The sequence below is a fragment of the Babylonia areolata genome, chromosome 27, assembly GCF_041734735.1.
Source record: "Babylonia areolata isolate BAREFJ2019XMU chromosome 27, ASM4173473v1, whole genome shotgun sequence".
Lineage (NCBI taxonomy): Eukaryota > Metazoa > Mollusca > Gastropoda > Neogastropoda > Buccinidae > Babylonia > Babylonia areolata.
Genome location: NC_134902.1, coordinates 11,299,614 through 11,319,349, shown reverse-complemented (window position 1 = coordinate 11,319,349; position 19,736 = coordinate 11,299,614). Strand labels below are relative to the sequence as shown.

Below are 19,736 nucleotides of genomic sequence, written 5' to 3'. Positions count from 1 at the left end.
AAAAAATGTAGTAGTAACAATAATAAATAAAATGAATAAATAAATAAATAAGACAACAATGATGATAAATAAGCAAATAAATGTAAAACATGAAGACACACATTCACACATACACCCACACATGCATAACAGATATGCACCAAACATGCAGTTTCACAGATATGAAAGCACAGTCAAATACACATAAACGTACATGAGTCCCAACACACACACACATACACACACACAACACCCTACACCTCCTCTACCCCCTCCTCCACACACTCATTTCTAGGCTACGTATCGCAGCTTCCACGGCACACACACACACACACAGATGAACACTTACTTGTACAAGCACACACACATACGCCCATATCCCCCCCCCCCCACCCCCCACATATATATATATACAAAGATATATATATATATATATATACACCCGCACGTTCCAATATCCTGTTGCTCCCACAGTGTAGGCATGCATACACTCACATAGTACCTCATCCTCTACCCCCCCTCCCCCCCTCACACACACACATAGGCACGTGCACAGAACTCTCCTGACACTTGTGTACACTTACACCCTCGCGCATGCACAAACGCACTCAAACACACAGACCCATACATACACACAAAAACACACATACACACACGCACAGAGGCTGCCACTGATTGGCTGCAAGAGGGATGGGAAAAGATCTCTGATGCCAAGAGCGTGGCGTCTGGTGTGTTGCTCAGTCTATTGTATTTGGAAAAGCCCACAGAGACTGTGTTCCGTTTTGAAGAAATTTGCGCAGTGTTGGTTTGGCAATGATGCCGATATTTGTTTGATTTGCAAAGCATCGTGCTCTACCTTTCATGTTAGACTTACGGCCTCTCGCTCTCTCTGCTTTTATTTCTTTGAGGCGATCGATGGTGTGATGGCCTTGTACCTGTTCTTTTTGATATTCTTTGACTTTTCTGAGGATTTCCGATTTTCCTTGATGTAGGCCGCTCGTTGGTGTTGCGTTACCAGCAAGTCTGTCAGCTCGCTCATTTCCCTTAACACCTGCATGTCCCGGGCAGTATGACCATGTGAGTTTTTTAATCTGAAAGTTGCGCATTGCCTTATGCCACTCTGGGCTTCCAATTCCGTTTTCAATTTTCTGTATGAGGTTCATTGAGTCGGTTAGAATCATGGTTTCCGGGCGTATGGATGGACGATAGCCACTGGAGGGCATGTGTCACAGCTTCAACTTCCATCGTTAGGCTGGAGGTTGTGACTTTGTGGGCAGCATTCTCTTCCCTACTTGTTTTTTCCATTTTGTTCCGCAGTAAATCCCCAACCGGATTGGTCTTTGGTGACTGAGCCATCTGTGTACATGATGATGTCCTCTTCTTTACTGTTTTCTTCTATGAGTAGCTTCACTCCGCATCAGTTTTGCCCTCTGGCCATTCCCGACAATGTCTTCCTAGAGTGGGTGAGATGGCTGTGTTGAATAGATGGTTGAGGTTTACGGGGTTTTTCTCCCATTCTTTTGTTTCTTTCAGGTTTTGTAGTCGGCATACTAGCTGGATTGTGTCTTCTGCTTGCCCCATCCATAATCTTCCTCGTCCTAGACGGCTGCCTTTTGGTTCTTTGACTGCGTCATGCAGTGGGTTTTGAGGGTTTTCTAATGCTTTGAGGTAGGTCTTAACCTGTTCTAACTTGTTTCTGGCCTGCACTGAAAGAAGGTCAAGCAGGTATCGCATGGTTTCTGTGGGCGTGTCTTTTGTTGTTCCAAGGATCAGCCTCATAGCTTCATTTTGAACTCTAATTTTAGGTTGCTTTGAGATGGTGTTGTTAGCCCAAGTCCGTAGTCGATCACACTGAGGACGAGTGATTGGTATAGCAGGAAGAGGTGGCGTTGTTCAATACCTTTGGCTGTCATTGCTTTTAAGACTGAAAGGCCCTTTTTGCATTTGAGAACAGTATTTTCCGTATGTTTTCTGAAGGTCAGCATCCTGTCGAAGTGTATTCCTAGGTAGCGTAGGCATTCAGTTTTCTCGATCTGAATCCCGTTGAATGACACAGGTGGTGGTGATTTGCTCGCGGTTCTGTTGTTGAGGGTGCACAGCAACGTTTGGGCTTTCGCTGGATTGATGGAAGATCCTGTGTCTTTGCACCATTGAACAATATTGTTTAGTTGTTTCTGGACGGCTTTAGTTCCTTCCTGAGCATCCTTCGAAGTTTTGAAGACCAGGCCATCATCCGCAAGAGTAAGCACCCGAGCTATTCCGTTGTTGTTTAAGTCTGCAAGGCCCTTCGTGTAGACATTGTAGAGGACAGGAGAGAGCGGAGACCCTTGTGGCAGTCCCATGGATAGTTAAGAAGGTGCAGACATCCAATCTCCGAGGCGTAGGACGACGGTTCTTTCCTGAAGCGCTGCTGCTATCCATCTTGTCAATGTCAAACTTACTCCATACCTTAGTAGCAGCTCCATGAGGTGCGCAAACTGGACTTTATTGTAGGCATCTTCAAGGTCGATTGCTACTGCTAGTGTCTCTTCTTTTCTTTGAAATCCTTCATACACCTCATATGCAAAAGCAGCTGCATTTTCCCATGTGGACTTGCCTGTTCTGTAACCACTTTGATTTGAAGGGAGAATGTGCCTGTGTTCAAGATCCCTTGCAAGTTTCCTGGCTATCATGCCTTGCAAGTTTCCTGGCTATCATGCATTCCATGAGCTTTCCAGCAATGTTTTGCATGGTTAGGATCCGGTAGCCGCTTACCTGACGATGGTCCTTTCCTGGTTTTGGTATGGGTTTTAAGAAGCTGTGTGTCCAGTCCTCCGGCACATGTCCATTGTGGAAACTGTTTTGATATAGACTGAAAAGTTTGCTTCTGTCTTCTTCCGATAGCTCCTTGATGTCCGAGTAGCGAACTTTGTCTGGGATAGGAGCCGATTCTTTCTTGCATTTAGCTATTGCTTCGTTTAGATCATCTATTGTCAAGTCATCATCGGGTCCAGTCTGCATAAGGGTTTGGTTTAAGTCCTCAACATATTTCTTTTTCTCATCTAAGTTTCTTTGATCGCACTGTTGTATGAAACGTTTGAACAGGGCAGATCCTTTTTCTTCGTTTGTCGCTTGGTTCCGTCAGTGTCTAACATGTCTGGGGTTGTTGTTGTGCACGTTTTCCCTTCCATGCGACGATAAAATTGCCAGAACTCTGTCAATATTGTGTCATAACTGAGTGCCTCGCAAAACTGTTTCCACTTGTCAGTTTTGGCCTCTTGAGCAGTGACTTCAAACTGTTTAGTTTTTTCTTTCATTTTTGTTTCAATATCTTTGTCCGGAGATGGTTTTGTTTTTTTCTTTTTGCCAAAGTTTGACAGCCGCATGTTTTTCTATCCAGGCTCTCTGTGTCTCGGTATTCCACCATGGGGGCTGAATAGTTTGCATCCTGTTCAGTGCCGTTCATTTGTTTCTTCTGCGTCTTAATTTTTCGATGACGGTTGTCTCTTTGGTTTCATACTGAAATGGATCACGCGGTTTCATACAGGGTTTATCTGACAGTTTCTGTAGACTGAAAACTACCGGGAGGTGGTCACTGCCTTGGTGTGGAAGCGTCTCTGCATTCATTTCTGCTCTGAATTTTGGAGATGTTAGAGCATTGTCGACCACACTATCACTGTCCCCTTGTCTTGTTCCAAGGCGAGTTGGGGATGTGGTCGTTAAAGGGCTAAGAAGAATTTCCCCTATCATTCCTTCAAGTGCGAGTCCTTGTGGGTTGGTGTTCCGCTGGTCCCATAATTTCGATCTTGCATTAAGGTCTTCACAGATAATGACTGAGTCTCCAAGTTCGTTCTCTATTTCCTCTAAAAAGGCCCAATCCTCTTTTGTTGTGCAGGTTCCTGGGTGAACATAGGCATTGATGAGCACGATGCTTTTGTGAATTCCGTCAGGTTTTTCAAGACGCACCCCCACTAATTCACAAGAGTCTGACAGAGAAGGTACACTTCCCGGAGTGTTCGTTTGTAAAGTTTGGGTCTTACTCTCTGTGAGAAATCTTTTCCAAATATAAAAGGATTTTTTTCCACTAAAATGACATGAATTTCAACATGACCCTCAGGGGAAAACTTCGGCAAGGGTCTAATTCTTGTGCAAAATACTGATCTACCAAAACGGAGAAATCAAAAGAAGTTGCGGCTTGTATAACACTGTAATTATTACCCCCCTTTCGGTTATGTTAATCTCTCGCAGCATGTGAACGTCAAAGCAGATTGAAACACAACATATTTTTCAAGGCGTTTGCAAATTTCAGAACACAGATCTGTTTCTTTTCAGTTGTATGCTGCATGTGGTAAATGCTGATTTTGGGTATGAGTGAAAACTCTGCTGGCCAACTGTTTCCACAGATGTGTATTTGAAAAACATTTATACTGATGGCAAGTGTGCCTGGTGTAAGCTATCGCATGTAAAATGGCAAGTATGGGTGCTTTTTAAAAATATTTTAAAGTTTACATTTTTTGCATTCTTTTGAATTCCTTCTGAGCAGATATTAATGATTCTGATGTTGGGTTAAGATTGTTCATACTTTTTATCAGCTGGTTACACACACACACACACACACACAATCACTCACACACACACACACACACACACACACACACACACGTATATATATATATATATATATATGTTGCAAAGCCTTGAATATTTTTTTTCAATTTCTAAACTTGACAATTGGCCACTCTTAATATTTTCCTTTTTTTTTGTGCCTCTGACATGGTGTCCACTGGCATTTTTTGTAGTTGTGTGCTTTTTATTTTGTTATTTTGTTTATTAAGTATAATTATGTTTGTGTTCAGTTTAGCTGGATTTTGATTTTACATCATCTTTGAAAAAATTGATGGAACGGTTTTGTGTCAGAGGCATATCCTAGGTTTATGTGCATGAATGTGATTGTTAGTAAAAAAAAAGTTAAATGTCTGTGTCTAGGTCTTGGCATTGGAAGGCATGGCCCAATCCTCTCCTTCACCATTTCAACCTTCCCCAAACAAAGTCAGGTACCCATTTACACCTGGGTGGAGTGTGGAAAATCAGAGTAAAGTGCTTTTCTCAAAGACAGGCTGAAATGGGGATTCGAACCCTGATCACTGATGAATACAGATTCAGAAGTCCCACTGATTCTGCAACAATGGCTCGATATGATTGGACTTGTATCTAATTTTCTTTTCCAGTATTTTTTCAGGTTCAATGTGACTGATGATTACAACTTTTTTAGTCCTCTGTGGTTGATCAGGCTAACACAAGATTTTAAAAGACACATGTTTTTTGTGAGTGTTCCTAAAAACTGCTAAGTACATTTACGAAACTGGATTGTGTTCAAGGGTGCCTGTTGTAGTGATATTTAAGTATGGAAGATGTACATATATATATATATACATAAAAATATTTTTCTCTTTAAACTCTTGGTCACATTCATTGCTCCAAGTTTATTTGATACCAACTGTGTTCACTAATTGCACAAATACCCGGTCTGTGTTCATGCAGATGTGTGTTAAACTTTTTATACCTGAACTGAGTGTGATGAAGTGGTCAATAAAACATTTCACAGTTGTTTCTTTAGACATTTCACTTACTGACCTGAATCAATTTGTCACAAACATATCACAAGTTCAGATCTTACCTGTGTGTGTGTGTGTGTGTGTGTGTGTGTGAGCACATGTGATGGTGAAATTAGTCACAAAGAAAATAACAAATGCTTGAATTAACAGTTCACAAGAACGTTGTCAAAATTGGTACAAGTGGTTGCTCTCCAGATCAGTGAACAAGAGGATGCTGGCAAGCAGTATTGGAGAGATCATTCTATTCATGTATGTGAATGAGAGTACATGTGAGAATAATCTGCAAGCATGCCGGAATCAAAATGAAAGAACTAACAATTTCCAGCAGTATAAATCAACAGTGTGCTGAATTGAGTCCTGTTCAAGTCAACTCTTGTCACATGAGGGATCATTATCAACACCATTTTCCTCATCAACACAAAACAGAGCAGACTGACAGAGGAAAAATCCTCAACAGGTGTGAAGGTCACCCACCATCAAAAGGACAACTCAGCTCTTTCTTTCCTGACCCATTTTGTTTAACTAACCAGGCAAGTAGCAACAATCAGAATGATTGGTTCAGGCAAGTGGCGACAATCAGAAATGATTGGTCCAAAACTGGGAACACACAGTTTGTGTGTGATCACACCCACACATACTTGCATGCAAGTCTGCACACACAACTATTCATGCACACACACACACACACACACACACTCACACACATATATACATGACTGGATAGCAGGCATTACACTGTATGCATTAGGGAAAGAACCACCCTGTTTACAGAATGACATGGCAACAAGAGTAATTTATTTAGATGAACATTCATATTTTCATAGGCTCAACTGGTGTTCGTTTGTTTCTATAGATGGGTTTTTATGTATCCACTAATTCCCCACCCCATCCCCCTGCCAGCTGGACACTGTCTTTTGTGGGAGGGTGTTTGGTTCTACCGTTGGGTTTTTATGTATCCACTTATTTTCTCCCGCAAACTGGACTTTGTTTTGTGGCAGGGTGCATGTCTGCGTTTCTGTAACTCATGAACGCTGACCAGGATTACATGATCTTTATCATGTATGCTTCATCTTCTGCATGCATGTTTGTACCCACAGAGGAAGTTTAAGCACTTGCTCAAGTGTTGACCTGGGACAACAGAAAAAAATATCCACCCTTTTAACCCTGCTGAATATTACAACAGTTTTTCGGTAAGCGTGCCAAACACACACACACACAAACACACACACACACACACACACACGTGTGTGTGCGTAGGCACACATTCACATGCATACAAAATCCAGAAACATGAATTTGTGAGATGCAATGACCAATCTTCCACTTTCTGACAATGAAATCAGCCGACTTGCTGTTGTACTTAATTACATTATTATTCTGTCACACAGTGTCCTACAGTAAAGACAAAAACAATACAGCAATCAGGGAAAAGCAAAATACAACAATTCGATACTCGGCTTACAGTCATCATTCAACACCAAACCCTGCAATAATCATTACGATCAATGTTGACACTGAGCACACAACATTAAAAATGCTGTCTGTTCAAGAACAAGGGGAGACAACAGAAAATGAATAAGTAGGAAGAAAGGGTGATCTCCCAATAACTTCTTTCTGTTAAAATTGAGGTATCCCAGCCAAGCAATGGAGAGACACACAAAATGGACAGGTGCAAACAGGAGAACAATGCTGTAAATTAAATAAAGAATACAGTATCACTGTTTGAGGAACAGTTACTGATACAACTACACATGAATACTTTAAAATTGAAAATCCAGGAATGTAATGTAAATGCTTTACACACACATTAATCAAACATAAAACCTTTCACTCTCTTCACTAGTAACAGTCACCACACACACACACACACACACACACACACCAGACAGACTAAATTAAACTAGAATGGTGACCATATTAATGATTTTTTTCTCCCCATTTTGGGGATATCTTTGAAGAGTGACACAGACATTAAGAACAAAACCATCAACATTTCAGTTAAGTGAATCACTCGCTAACAGGATTTTCTTACTGTAGAACTGCTCTCTGACACTTCTCACTGCTTGCTTTTAAAATGGACTTCGCTCTTCTGCGAACAAGCAAAACATCAATGATTCTGCACAGCATCCAATGTCTGCAGCCAGTGGGAAGGAAGCAGCATCTTGCCAGGTGATCTGGGAGAAAGATGACTTCTGTGCAACAGTCCATTGCCGCTCACTTCAACCCAAAGAAGGAATGGGGCATAACTCCCTGTTTCACTATCTTGTCATAACTTTCTGACAAACAGGATGATGCAAACACCAGTTTATGCAAACAACGCAAGTGAAAACGGTTTGATCAATGGTTTTGTCATGTTCTACCCCTATAGACCAGCTATGCAATGCCAGCAACAGATGGGTGACTCGGTAACCTATTCTTACCTTTGGGAAAACAGGGCAGAGCTCCAGAACTGGTTGCTCTACAGGCTGCACTCTCTTTTTCTTTTCCACTGTCAGTAAAAATATATATAAATTATAACACCGACTCACTTTGTTTACACAAGTGAGTCAAAAATGGTCAGAAAAAACAACACTGATATTACTTTCAATGTACTTAACATTAATAGTGGTAGCACATGTACTGGATCAAACAGTGATGTTATGTTGATGCTTAAACATGCACATTTCATTTTGTGTGCACACACACCTGCATGCACCTATGTTAACCCAGACTAATGTTCAAGCACACACATACACTACATAGAACACACTCATGCAAACACACACACACACAAACACACATGTATGTACACAGTCTGCAAAATCTGTAGGCTAATGAGTACATACAAAAAGAAACGTTCTGCTTCTGTGCGCATGGTACTTTCCATTGATATAATAATAGTTTCACATCAAACCCGGACCAAGGAAACTTCTTCACACAAGTTTTCCTCATTTCACATTAACCCCCAACCATATGCTTAAATGTTTACCTTAAATGGACAAAAGCATGGCACACTGTGATTAATGCATCAGTGTAAAACAGTTTGTGAGAAATGTGAGAACAAGATTTTGTATTGAAGTTACTTTATATTCTGAAGGGCCAGAACTTTTCTAGCATTTAGGAATTCTCAGTTTGATGAACCACAATGCATGCTTGATTAAAGTATCAGCTTTAAAGAAGTTAATCCACATTGCTACTGCAGATTGTGCATGTAAATTTGTGTCTGATTCATCATCTTTGTCTTCTTGTGTGTGTGTGTGAGTGTGTGTGTGTGTGTGTACGTGTGTGTGTGTGTGTGATTGTTGTGCATGCAGTTGTATGCCATCCTGTGTGCCTTTGAGATTGTGTGTGGTGAGAGAGAGAGAGAGAGAGTGTGCGTGTGATTGTTGTGCACAAAGTTGTATGCCATGCCTGTGAGATTGTGTGTGGTGTGAGTGTTTGTGTGTGTATTTGTGTGTGTGTGTGTGTGAGAGAGAGAGAGAGAGAGACTGTGTGTTTGTGCATGTGTGTGTGTGTGTGTGTGATATGCGAGTGTACTGTGTTTGCTAGTAAGCAAGTATAAGTGCATGTGTGAGCTCGAGAGAGTGAGTGTGTGTATGTGAGTGTCTTGTGTGTGTACATGTGTGCGTTTGACTGTGATTTGCCAGTAAAACTATGTTAATGTGACAACAAATACTTCATGATGATGTACAAGTGAAATTTAACTGAGTACCTGCAAAATGTATTTCCAAACATAGATCTCTGCATTCATGTGTTTATACACACATACACTCTCTCTCCAACAACATATGACAATAATTTTATAAGTCACTTTTGTATAATATACAGTACGGCAAAATATACTGGCATTTTCTGGTTTACTTTTTTGTTGTAGAATAAGCCTTTATTCATGACCTTTAGGGTTAATCTAATTCTGATTCACATGTGCACATAAAACAAACCTCACACATTCAGCTTACTCACTATGTTGTCAAATTCCTTTTCTCCTGTGCCGTCTTCAGCTTCAGTTTACTCAGGACTTGCCAGGCAGGAAAGAGATGGTGCCTACAGGCATTAAGATATCCAGCATTCTCAGAGGCACACTTTAGGACCCTCAGCAAATCTGTTCAATCAATATCAAACATTTTCAACATCAAGAAACTAATATGTGAAACAGAGTTAACAATTGTGTTTAAGGAGGGAAGTTGAATAAGACTTCATGCTTCTTTACATCCAGTCCTCAGGACAAAAACAAAAATAGATTCAAAGAAATATAAGAAATGCTGGGTAAGATCATACAAAATGAGACAGAGTACACACACACACACACACACACTCACAAATGGATGTATGCACACATACTCTACCATGATAATACATGCACAATAAATACATGCAACATACATACATACATATATTTTCAAAGAGTAAATAGAGATAAAATCTTTATTTGTGAGGGTAACAGATAAGCAAGTAAACACTTGTTTTCAAATCTAGCCTATAGCCAAAAAGGGATGCATATAAGAAAAGGAAAGTATCCTTAACGGTCCTTAAACAAATACAGAAAGGAATGGAATGTTTCCATCTTGCAAAATTGCTGAAGTTATGTTCAACAAACAGACACCGAATTAATATTTGTAAATTACATCAAAAGACATAAATTGTCACAAATTACGAAACAGAGTTTTTGGAGCGCTTTAATCAAGTATACTGCAATATGTGTTTTCCATTTTGTCAGATACTTTTTAACAGAGAAAGATACATACAGAAAGAGAGAGATAGTGAGAGACAGACAGACAGACAGACAGACACACATACAGAGAGAGTGGGACACAGAGAGATAAGATGTGGAAACACATGGACAGGAGACATGGACAAATGATGTGAGTTAAAGGCAGTTTTGTGTTTGTTTTACAATTTATATGTAACAATGTTAATAGATAAAATGGAACACTTAATATTTCTTCCAAGTTTGTGTTTTGTTTGCCTGAGACATGATGATGTATGTCTGGTTGTCAGAATACAGACATGCCATTTCCAAATACCACACAAGCCCAAAACTGAAGTTTTATGTCTATGCAATAAAAATTTTTTTTTTTTTTTTTTTTTTTTTTTTTAAAGAAGATATTTTTGATAGCATAAAACAATAGCGTATGTGTCTTTCAAACACTAGTAACAAACATGATGAAGTTTTCAACAGAGTAAAGTCTGACAAGTTTACCAGCCCAATATGCCTCTGAAAGTCAGTTAAGACTGGGTCACAAAATATGCAGTTTTCAACATATTCCATGCACAGTAATCATAGCAATAGTCATTGAAATTAAGTCTGAGTTGTATTCATCAAATTCCATTAAGAGAAGTGCAGACATATTTTCACTCCTATTCATGAGAGGTCATACATGAAAACAAAAGTGAAGTCCATCTCCACATTATCGCAACCTTTACCCCACTTTCATGACGTCCATACAATCTTTGTCTTTCTGCAACTTTGAAAGACTTTTAGAAGACCTAAATGCTGCATACTGCATTTAAAATCATTGCCATACTGTCATACTATCATGGGATCGAAAAGGGTCTTCCATGGCTTTGATGTATATATATTCCCCAAAAGTCAAACAGTAGAAATGGTGTCTTCCTCTGTTCTGATGAACAGACATACATCATCGTGTCTCACACAAACAAAACACAGCACTTGAAAGAAATATTAGTTTTCTCATATTTTATCAATATTTTACATATAAAATGTACAAAACACACAGAACTGACATAAACTCGCAAGATTCATGCCACATTAATCAAGAGTTATCTTTGACCCAGATAAGAAAAAAGTCCAAGTAAAGTGCTATTACAGCATTTTATTTTTTGTAATATGGCATTCTGAATATGGAAAAATGGATACTGTAAAACCTGCCAAATAATGAATACTCACCCAGATCAGCACCAAAATTCCACAGATTATCACCATCCAACCATGTCCAACATCTGTAACAGTGACCTTCAACATGAATGTAACCATTGTCTATGTTTGGCTTTGAGATAACTGTTGTGTCTATACCTAGATACAAGGGAAATAACTACTATAAAGAGTCAAAGGTCACAGGAAGCGTGACGAGATATCTGGATCAAGATGGTGGATTAAACCGGTGTAACTATTATCAAGTGTCTGTGCAATTTGAATGGTAGCACATGATAACAACACCAACCATCCACGCATACATACACACAAGATACAGATAAGACAATGGCGACGAGTATAAACCTTCTAGATCGACCACAAGCGTTTGAAGCGGTAGGTGACGCACAAACTCAGCATCAAGTGGACTTCGTGGACAGAAGAGTTCGAAGCCTATGCAGACAGTGTTGGTTTATTTGTCAACGAGGACAGTACAGACAACGTGAAGCAACAGCGTAGAGCACTCTTGCTATATACGGCAGGCAAGGAGGTGAGAGACATTTTTGCATATCTTCCAGACAAAGGAACAGCAACAGAATATGATAAAGCAGTGACGGCGCTGACAAAACACTTCAAAGTGAAACCAAACAAGACATTTCAGCGACACCAGTTCAGAAAACTAACCCAGAATGACACGGAAACTGTTGCTCAATTCGTGGGTAGACTGAGACTGAACGCAGATGGTTGTGAGTTCGATAATATAGAAGACCAGATCAAAGATCAAGTTGTGCAAACAGTGAAATCTGACAGATTGCGACGCAAACTGCTAGAACAGGGAGATGAACTAGATTTAGCAAAGACTCTCAAGATTGCAGCAACACATGAAGCCGTAGATGAACAAGCTAGACAGATGAAACAAGATCATTTGGGTGGAAATGGAGCAGTGGCCAGAATACACACTAATAGTAACACGAACAGTCACAAAAACAAGCCAAGCAAAGGCGAGTGCTATAGATGTGGTAATACTGATCACTATGGCAGTAACCCAAGTTGCCCTGCCAGAGGCAAAACATGTCGCAAATGTGGTGGAGCAAATCACTTCCAAAAAATGTGCCGTTCTAGATCTAAGAGAGAAAGGGCAGATCATCGAGATGCTAGACCACGGAAAAATAAGAACCAAGAGGAAGGTAGACAGCAAAGTAGAGGAAACAGAAATCGAGTGAATCAGCTTGACGCAGAAAACTCAGAATCAGAAAGCGATGAAGAGACGATCCATGTGTTCATGACTAGGGAGACTACCGTCAGAGACAGTAAACTCACTATCCAAGTAGGAGGTGTGCCTGTTGACTGTATTGTTGATTCCGGATGCGACATCAACATCATCAGTGAAAAACTGTGGTCAAAACTGAAGTCAAAGAACATAGAACACAAAGTCAAGAAATGCACCAAAAAGCTGTACCCCTACACATCAACTACACCTCTACAAACAGTATGTTGTTTTGAAGCAGAAGTGTGTGCTGGTGAAAACAAAGCTATAGCTGACTTCATTGTGATCAGAGAAGATGCAGACCCGCTGCTTAGCAGAAAAACTAGCATGGAGCTAAATGTACTTCATATCGGACTGAATGTTCAGAACGTGTCAGCAGATGAGAACGAAGACATCAAGACTAAGTTCAAACCACTGTTCACAGGGTTTGGAAAGCTGCAAGGACGCCAAGTCGAGCTCACTGTAGACCCCAAAATAAAGCCAGTCACACAACCAGTATGACGAACACCATTTGGACTCAGAACCAAGGTAGAGGCCAAGATCAAAGAACTTCTCAACAGTGACATCATCGAGCCCGTGGAGAAGCCTACTCCCTGGGTAAGCCCGGTAGTGATCGTGCCGAAAGCCAACAATGACATCCGTATGTGTGTGGACATGCGACGTGTCAATGAGGCCGTGCAGAGAGAACGCCATCCAATACCAACAGTTGAAGAGCTACTGCAAGACATGGCTGAAAGTAGAGTCTTCACAAAACTGGATCTGAAGATGGGCTACCACCAGCTGGAGCTACACCCAGACTCACGAGACATCACTACCTTCGTTACACACTGTGGACTTTACAGGTATAAGCGACTGGTGATGGGCATCAATGCAGCAAGTGAGATATACCAACATGAAATAGCACAGGTGTTACAAGGCATCCCTGGTGTGGCCAATCTCTCAGATGACATCATCATACATGCGCCAGACAGAAAGCAGCATGATGAGCGACTGCAGCAGACACTCCACAGACTCCAAGATGCAGGTTTAACACTGAATCCGGACAAGTGCCATTTCAGAAAAGACGAGATTGAGTTTCTCGGACACAAGCTGACTGCCAAAGGCCTTGACCCTGCAAAGGATAAGGTTGAAGCTGTGATCAACGCCCGTGAGCCACAGAACATCAGTGAAGTGAGGAGTTTCCTTGGGCTAGCAAACTACTGCGCACGTTTCATCCCAAACTTCGCGACATTGACTGAGCCCCTACGCAGGCTGACCAGAAAAGCTGAAAAGTTTCATTTTGGCCAAGAGCAGAAAGAAGCATTCAAGTCACTGAAAGAAGCCCTAGGTAGCGCAAAGACATTAGGCTACTATGATCCCAAGGCGCCAACTCAAATCATCTGTGATGCTTCGCCAGTTGGATAAGGTGCAGTTCTAGTCCAGAGACAGAAAGGAGCCAGAGTCATCAGCTATGCAAGTCGAAGTCTGACCGCTGTAGAGAAGAGATATTCACAGACAGAAAAAGAGGCTCTTGCAATCGTCTGGGGATGCGAGAAATTTCACCCCTACATGTACGGACTGAACTTTGATCTTCTCACAGACCACAAACCTCTCCAGACCATCTACGGCCCCCGCTCGAAACCAAGTGCTCGGATCGAGAGATGAGTACTTCACTCCAAGCCTACCAATTCCGAGTCGTGTACATCCCAGGAAAAGCCAACATTGCTGATCCATTGTCCAGACTCTTGCCTACCCAGACCCCTCCACCATTCTCAAACGTTTCTGAAGAAGCTGAAGAACATGTCAGATTCGTCACAAACAACGCAACGCCATGTGCTGTCACAACGGCTGAAATTGAAAAAGCATCAGCTGAAGACGACGAGCTGGAGACAGTCAGACAATGCATAGAGACAGGACAGTGGCACAATTGTGACAAGCTGTACGCCGCTGTGAGCCATGAACTGTGTACTGTTGGCAACATAGTGCTGAGAGGTTCCCGCATTGTGATCCCCAAAACATTGAGACCTCGCATTCTGACACTAGCCCATGAAGGACATATGGGTATAGTTGGAACAAAACAGAACCTAAGAACCAAAGTTTGGTGGCCCGGCATGGAGAAACAAGCTGAGAAATACTGCAAGACCTGCCATGGCTGCCAACTGGTAAGCCGAGCTAACCCGCCTGAACCAGTGAAGAGCACCAAACTGCCAAACGCACCATGGGAAGACCTAGCCATGGACTTCCTAGGACCGCTGCCATCAGGACACTCAGTACTTGTAGTCATTGATTACTACAGCCGGTACTACGAGATTGCCATCATGAAATCTATAACAGCTTAAAAGACTGTGGCAGTGTTAAAGACAATATTCGCCAGACATGGAACGCCGCTCACAGTACACTCTGACAATGGGCCGCAGTTCAAATCTGAAGTCTTCGCAGACTACATGAAAGACATTGGAGCCAAACACATCAGAGTTACACCAAGATGGCCGCAAGCAAACGGTGAAGTTGAACGCCAAAATGAATCGCTTCTGAAGAGAATGAAGATCGCACAAGCAGAGGGAAAAGACTGGAAGGATGAAATTCTGAAATACTTGCAAGTATACAGAGCATCTCCACATCCTTCAACTGGAAAGAGCCCAGGAGAATTACTGTTTGGACGCAAAATCCGAACAAAGATTCCCCAGTTGCCTAGCGACTACATTGACCAAGAAGTCCAAGACCGTGACGCTGAAAGGAAAGGACTTTCAAGGTTGAATGCTGACCAGAAACGAGGAGCGACTGAGTGCAACATCATGCCCGGAGACACCGTCCTGCTGAAAAGAGACCAGAAACAAGGGAAGCTGGACACAACCTTCCTGCCAGAACCATATGAAGTCATCGAGAAATCAGGCAGCAAAGTGACAGTCCAGTCTTCAAGCGGTGTGAAAATCTCCTGCAACTCATCCCATGTAAAGAAGTTTCACAGCCCAAATAATGATGAGCCCAGCAGTCCACGGGAGGCAACCCAGTTCACCGACCTTCCAACAGCTGACAGTGAAAACCCACCCCATCCCCAACCCCTAGCAGAGGCCCCACTCAATTCCAGACACCCTACCCCATCACCCCCCAAAACCTGTACTGCAACCCCAGTCCGAAAATCGGAGCGCACAAAGACAAGACCCAGAAAGCTTGAGGATTATGTGACAAGCTGAGAGTGAAAGAGATTGGGAATGAATGCGTGTGTATTTGGATTAGTAGAACAGATAGTTCATTCAATGTGCTTTATTTTAATTTCATTTACTACAGTGATAATACTCCCACTGAATGTTGGACATTGATTTATTTTAAGAAAAGGGCGAGAAAGAAGGAGAGAGAAGGACAAACTTTGAACGAATGTGAGAATGCGTAAGAAAAACAGACATTGAAAGAGTTTAAGATTGAAACTCAAGAGGCAATGCTTTCATTCCTTAATTGTTGTATTTAGAAAGAGTTTAAGATTGAAAACTCAAGAGACAATGCTTTCATTTCTTAACTGTTGTATTTAGTTTGTGAGAAGTCTTGAATGAATATGGATGAACATAAATTTGTTTGTAATTAATTTCTTTAATGTTTATGTTTTTGAAACACAAAACAAATTCAGACATTATGAGAGTGAATCACAATGTAAAGAGTTTCCAATTGATTGAGTATTTTTACATAGGAAGATAGTATTTCATACCTAAAACAATTACTAATTCTGTTTGATATCTGTTGGGTAATTTTAAACTGATTTTAAATTAAAGTAAGGGAGGGATGTCGTGTCTATACCTAGATAGTAATACAAGGGAAATAACTACTATAAAGAGTCAAAGGTCACAGGAAGCGTGACAAGATATCTGGATCAAGATGGTGGATTAAACCGGTGTAACTATTATCAAGTGTCTGTGCAATTTGAATGGTAGCACATGATAACAACACCAACCATCCACGCATACATACACACAAGATACAGATAAGACAATAACATTTTTAATTCTGTTGATCAACAACCTGATAAACACATTAGATCACAAATACAAGTGAATGACAGAAAGGTCATTTAGTTTCACTGTTTTCCGAACAACTGCTCTGCTGAAATGTAGCTGTGGAAATCCTCTGAACTGTGACTTTCTTTCAGATGAGTACATTCAACATTACTGAGCTGTAAGTGGTGAATGAAAGTGTAATCTATCCAGTATATATGCAATGTTCAATCATATGAAATACAAAAATACATGAACGTAAGTACTTCTCTCCAACTACGTCTTTTGACAAAAACAAAATCCCATATATAGATTATTTACACACTGTACTTAAGGTGACAAAAAATCATCCTAATACCCTCTGGCACAGTACTTCAGCCTCAGTGCATCACATCAATACATCCACCTATTTCCTGTCGTGTTTCTGTATACTGTTGAGTTTATGAACTTTACTGTTCATATTTCTGTGTCTCAAGACCAGAAGTTTTTTTTATATGAGTGTCCAAGTGTAATGGATTTCACGAAGTGTACGGAGTGACAAGTAAAGCAGCACCATGATCTGATATGGACTTCACTTACTTGTGCAAACTATGTACATCATGAAGATCTTCCTGGATTATTCAAGATGCTACAGGCTTCCTCCCACTCAGTATCTAGGTTACCTGTAAACGCCAACATCTGCATGAAATAGAAAAAAACAAATAGAGCAGTCCATTGGATTGTCTTTTGAATGGAAAATCACATCGCAGATGCTGAAATGGGAAAGGGGGTTGAGAAAGGAGTGGGTAAAAGACATGCATATACCAGCCTGTAAGTGCAATCAAATGCTCAAAGGAAAAGAACATTCACTATAACCCTGTTCCAGATTTTTTTTTTTTTTTTAAGTCAGGAGAGGGAGGGTGGTTGGCTGGAGTGGCATTACGAGTGGGGAGAATGATGGACGGTAGAAAAACAGACAAGATGGGACCTTCAAGATACACAGCTTTATCACTGTTTATGACAAATGTCAGACTGAGTGTGATTGCAAACATCAACCAAAACACACTAACTTGATAATAAAACGAGGAGAAAAAAGGAGAGATTCATTTTTTGCAGCAGCAACTGGCTTCTGGTGCCATGTCCACTCCTAGAACAGTGCACCACTTCCCTTTCACTTAATCAAGGAGAAAATAAAATGTTGTGGAAGGCTGAAGCTGTGTGTGGAGGTTGTGGGTGGCATTTTTGACTTCTGTAGAAAAAACAACAACAAAAAATTAATGGCAGGGACGCATGTAGTATGGGGATAACCAGTAAATAAATGAAAAGAGAAAAATGTGAGTACTAAAAATAATATATATGTACAGAAAACAATTTAAAATGATGGATGGAAAGAAAGTAGGAGGGAACGAAAGAAAACAAAATAATAAAAATAAACACACAAAAAAGGTAGAAAAAAAAAAGTAAAAATAAAAAAAAGAATGGGTGATAATTTATCAAAATCAAACAAATAGAAAATTTCTCATAAACTAAAAATTTCTCACAAACAAAATGGTATGAAATGAAAGTAAACTAAATAAAATGGAAACACACAATATGACTGACAAAGAGTGATGGAGGGAGAGAGAATGGAAACAGGAAAAGTTTCAGTTTCTCAAGAAGGCATCACTGCATCTGGACAAATCCATATATATATATATATATATATATATATATATATATATATATATGCCACATCACATCTGCCAGGTACCATGGGTTCTTTTTCAGTGTGCGAAGTGTGTGCTACACATGGGACCTCAGTTTATTGTCTCATACTCAAGTTTGATTTTTCTGTCTAACCTGGGAGAAAGGGCAAAAGCAGGACTGGAACCCTGACCCTCACAGACTCTCTGTTTTATGACTCCACGCTTTTCTGAAATTACGTCAACCAATGATTTGGCAACACACTCAATGACTGCAGTTTGTAAAAGTTGTTTTTTTTTTTGTTTTGTTTTTTTTTAATCTTGAATCTAAAGCCAAAGTTCAAAAGATTCATCAACATTGCAGGAAATATTTTTGTTCAAAGCCAAAGTTCAAAAGATTCATCAGCATTGCAGGAAATATTTTTGTTCAAACACAAATGTGCCCTTTGTCTCTCACAGGTTAAACATTCACTGTCCCTGTTGACTGCTCTCTCCATTGTGGCATGATGACACTCCTCCACTAACCATTCTCAACTTCGTTTGAGTACAGAGAGAAAATTATCAATTTTCCTGTGCTTTTTTCATATAGAAATGTATAGTTTAGATAATAATGAATCTTTTGACACCACATTTATTTTCAAGATAATTCTTGTTCAAAATTAACAAGTAGGCAAATTTCTCCAACTCAGTTTGAAAAACTCATTCCCCCCCCTCCCTTCTCCCCTAAAATACAACCCTGAAAAAGTAAATAGATAGATAAATTTATAAGTAAGTGAATATAAGAAAAAAATAAGGAAAAAAAATAAAAGAAAAAGACAATAATGATAAAACTGAAACAGATAGGCAAATAAATGCAAACCAACATACAGACACGCACAAACGCGCGTGCGCGCGCGCGCACACACACACACACTCACACACAAGAACAACAGCTATGCACCAAACATGCAGTTTTACAGATATGAAAGCACAAACAAAAGTGCACAGGCCAAACGCTACACATAAAAGGCACACGAGCCCCGACACACACCATCTTCCACATGACCCTGCACCCCCCCAAACGCACATTCCTTCTTTTCGCAGCTTTTACGGCACACACACACAAAGGAACAAGGTGTTGTTGGAGTTTAACGACCTATTTGCATCTACACCCTTTAGGTCAAGTTTGTTCAGTTGGAGTTGTTGAAGGAACAAGGTAAGCCACTGAGATTTAAATGTTTACATCTGACATCTGAACTCTGCTCTCAAGTCCTGTAACGTGCCAACCTTTGCGCCAGGCAAGGTGTCCAAAATAGGTCAGTTATTCATCATATTTCTCGCGCTCGCTACCGTCCGGTATGCATCTGATTGTTATACAAAACCATGAAATTATTAAATGCATTTTTGAAGCAATAATACTTCAACAAATCGTGTGGTTTTAAA

General features: G+C 40.5%; 1 long non-coding RNA gene across 5 annotated transcripts; it reads right to left on the bottom strand.

The window, feature by feature from the left end:
- Positions 1 to 6,366: 6,366 nt before the first annotated feature.
- On the bottom strand, positions 6,367 to 19,544 carry LOC143301507 (uncharacterized). 5 transcript variants are annotated; one of them, XR_013057796.1, is made up of 6 exons: positions 19,345 to 19,544; positions 17,233 to 17,331; positions 11,461 to 11,513; positions 9,516 to 9,654; positions 7,994 to 8,061; positions 6,367 to 6,701 (listed from the first exon to the last, which is right to left on the bottom strand). It is a non-coding gene; the product is annotated as an uncharacterized LOC143301507 (long non-coding RNA). The 5 variants fall into 5 exon arrangements; XR_013057795.1 differs by lacking the exon at positions 6,367 to 6,701 and having other exon boundaries at positions 6,714 to 8,061; XR_013057797.1 differs by lacking the exon at positions 6,367 to 6,701 and having other exon boundaries at positions 6,714 to 8,061; positions 19,381 to 19,544.
- Positions 19,545 to 19,736: the final 192 nt, after the last annotated feature.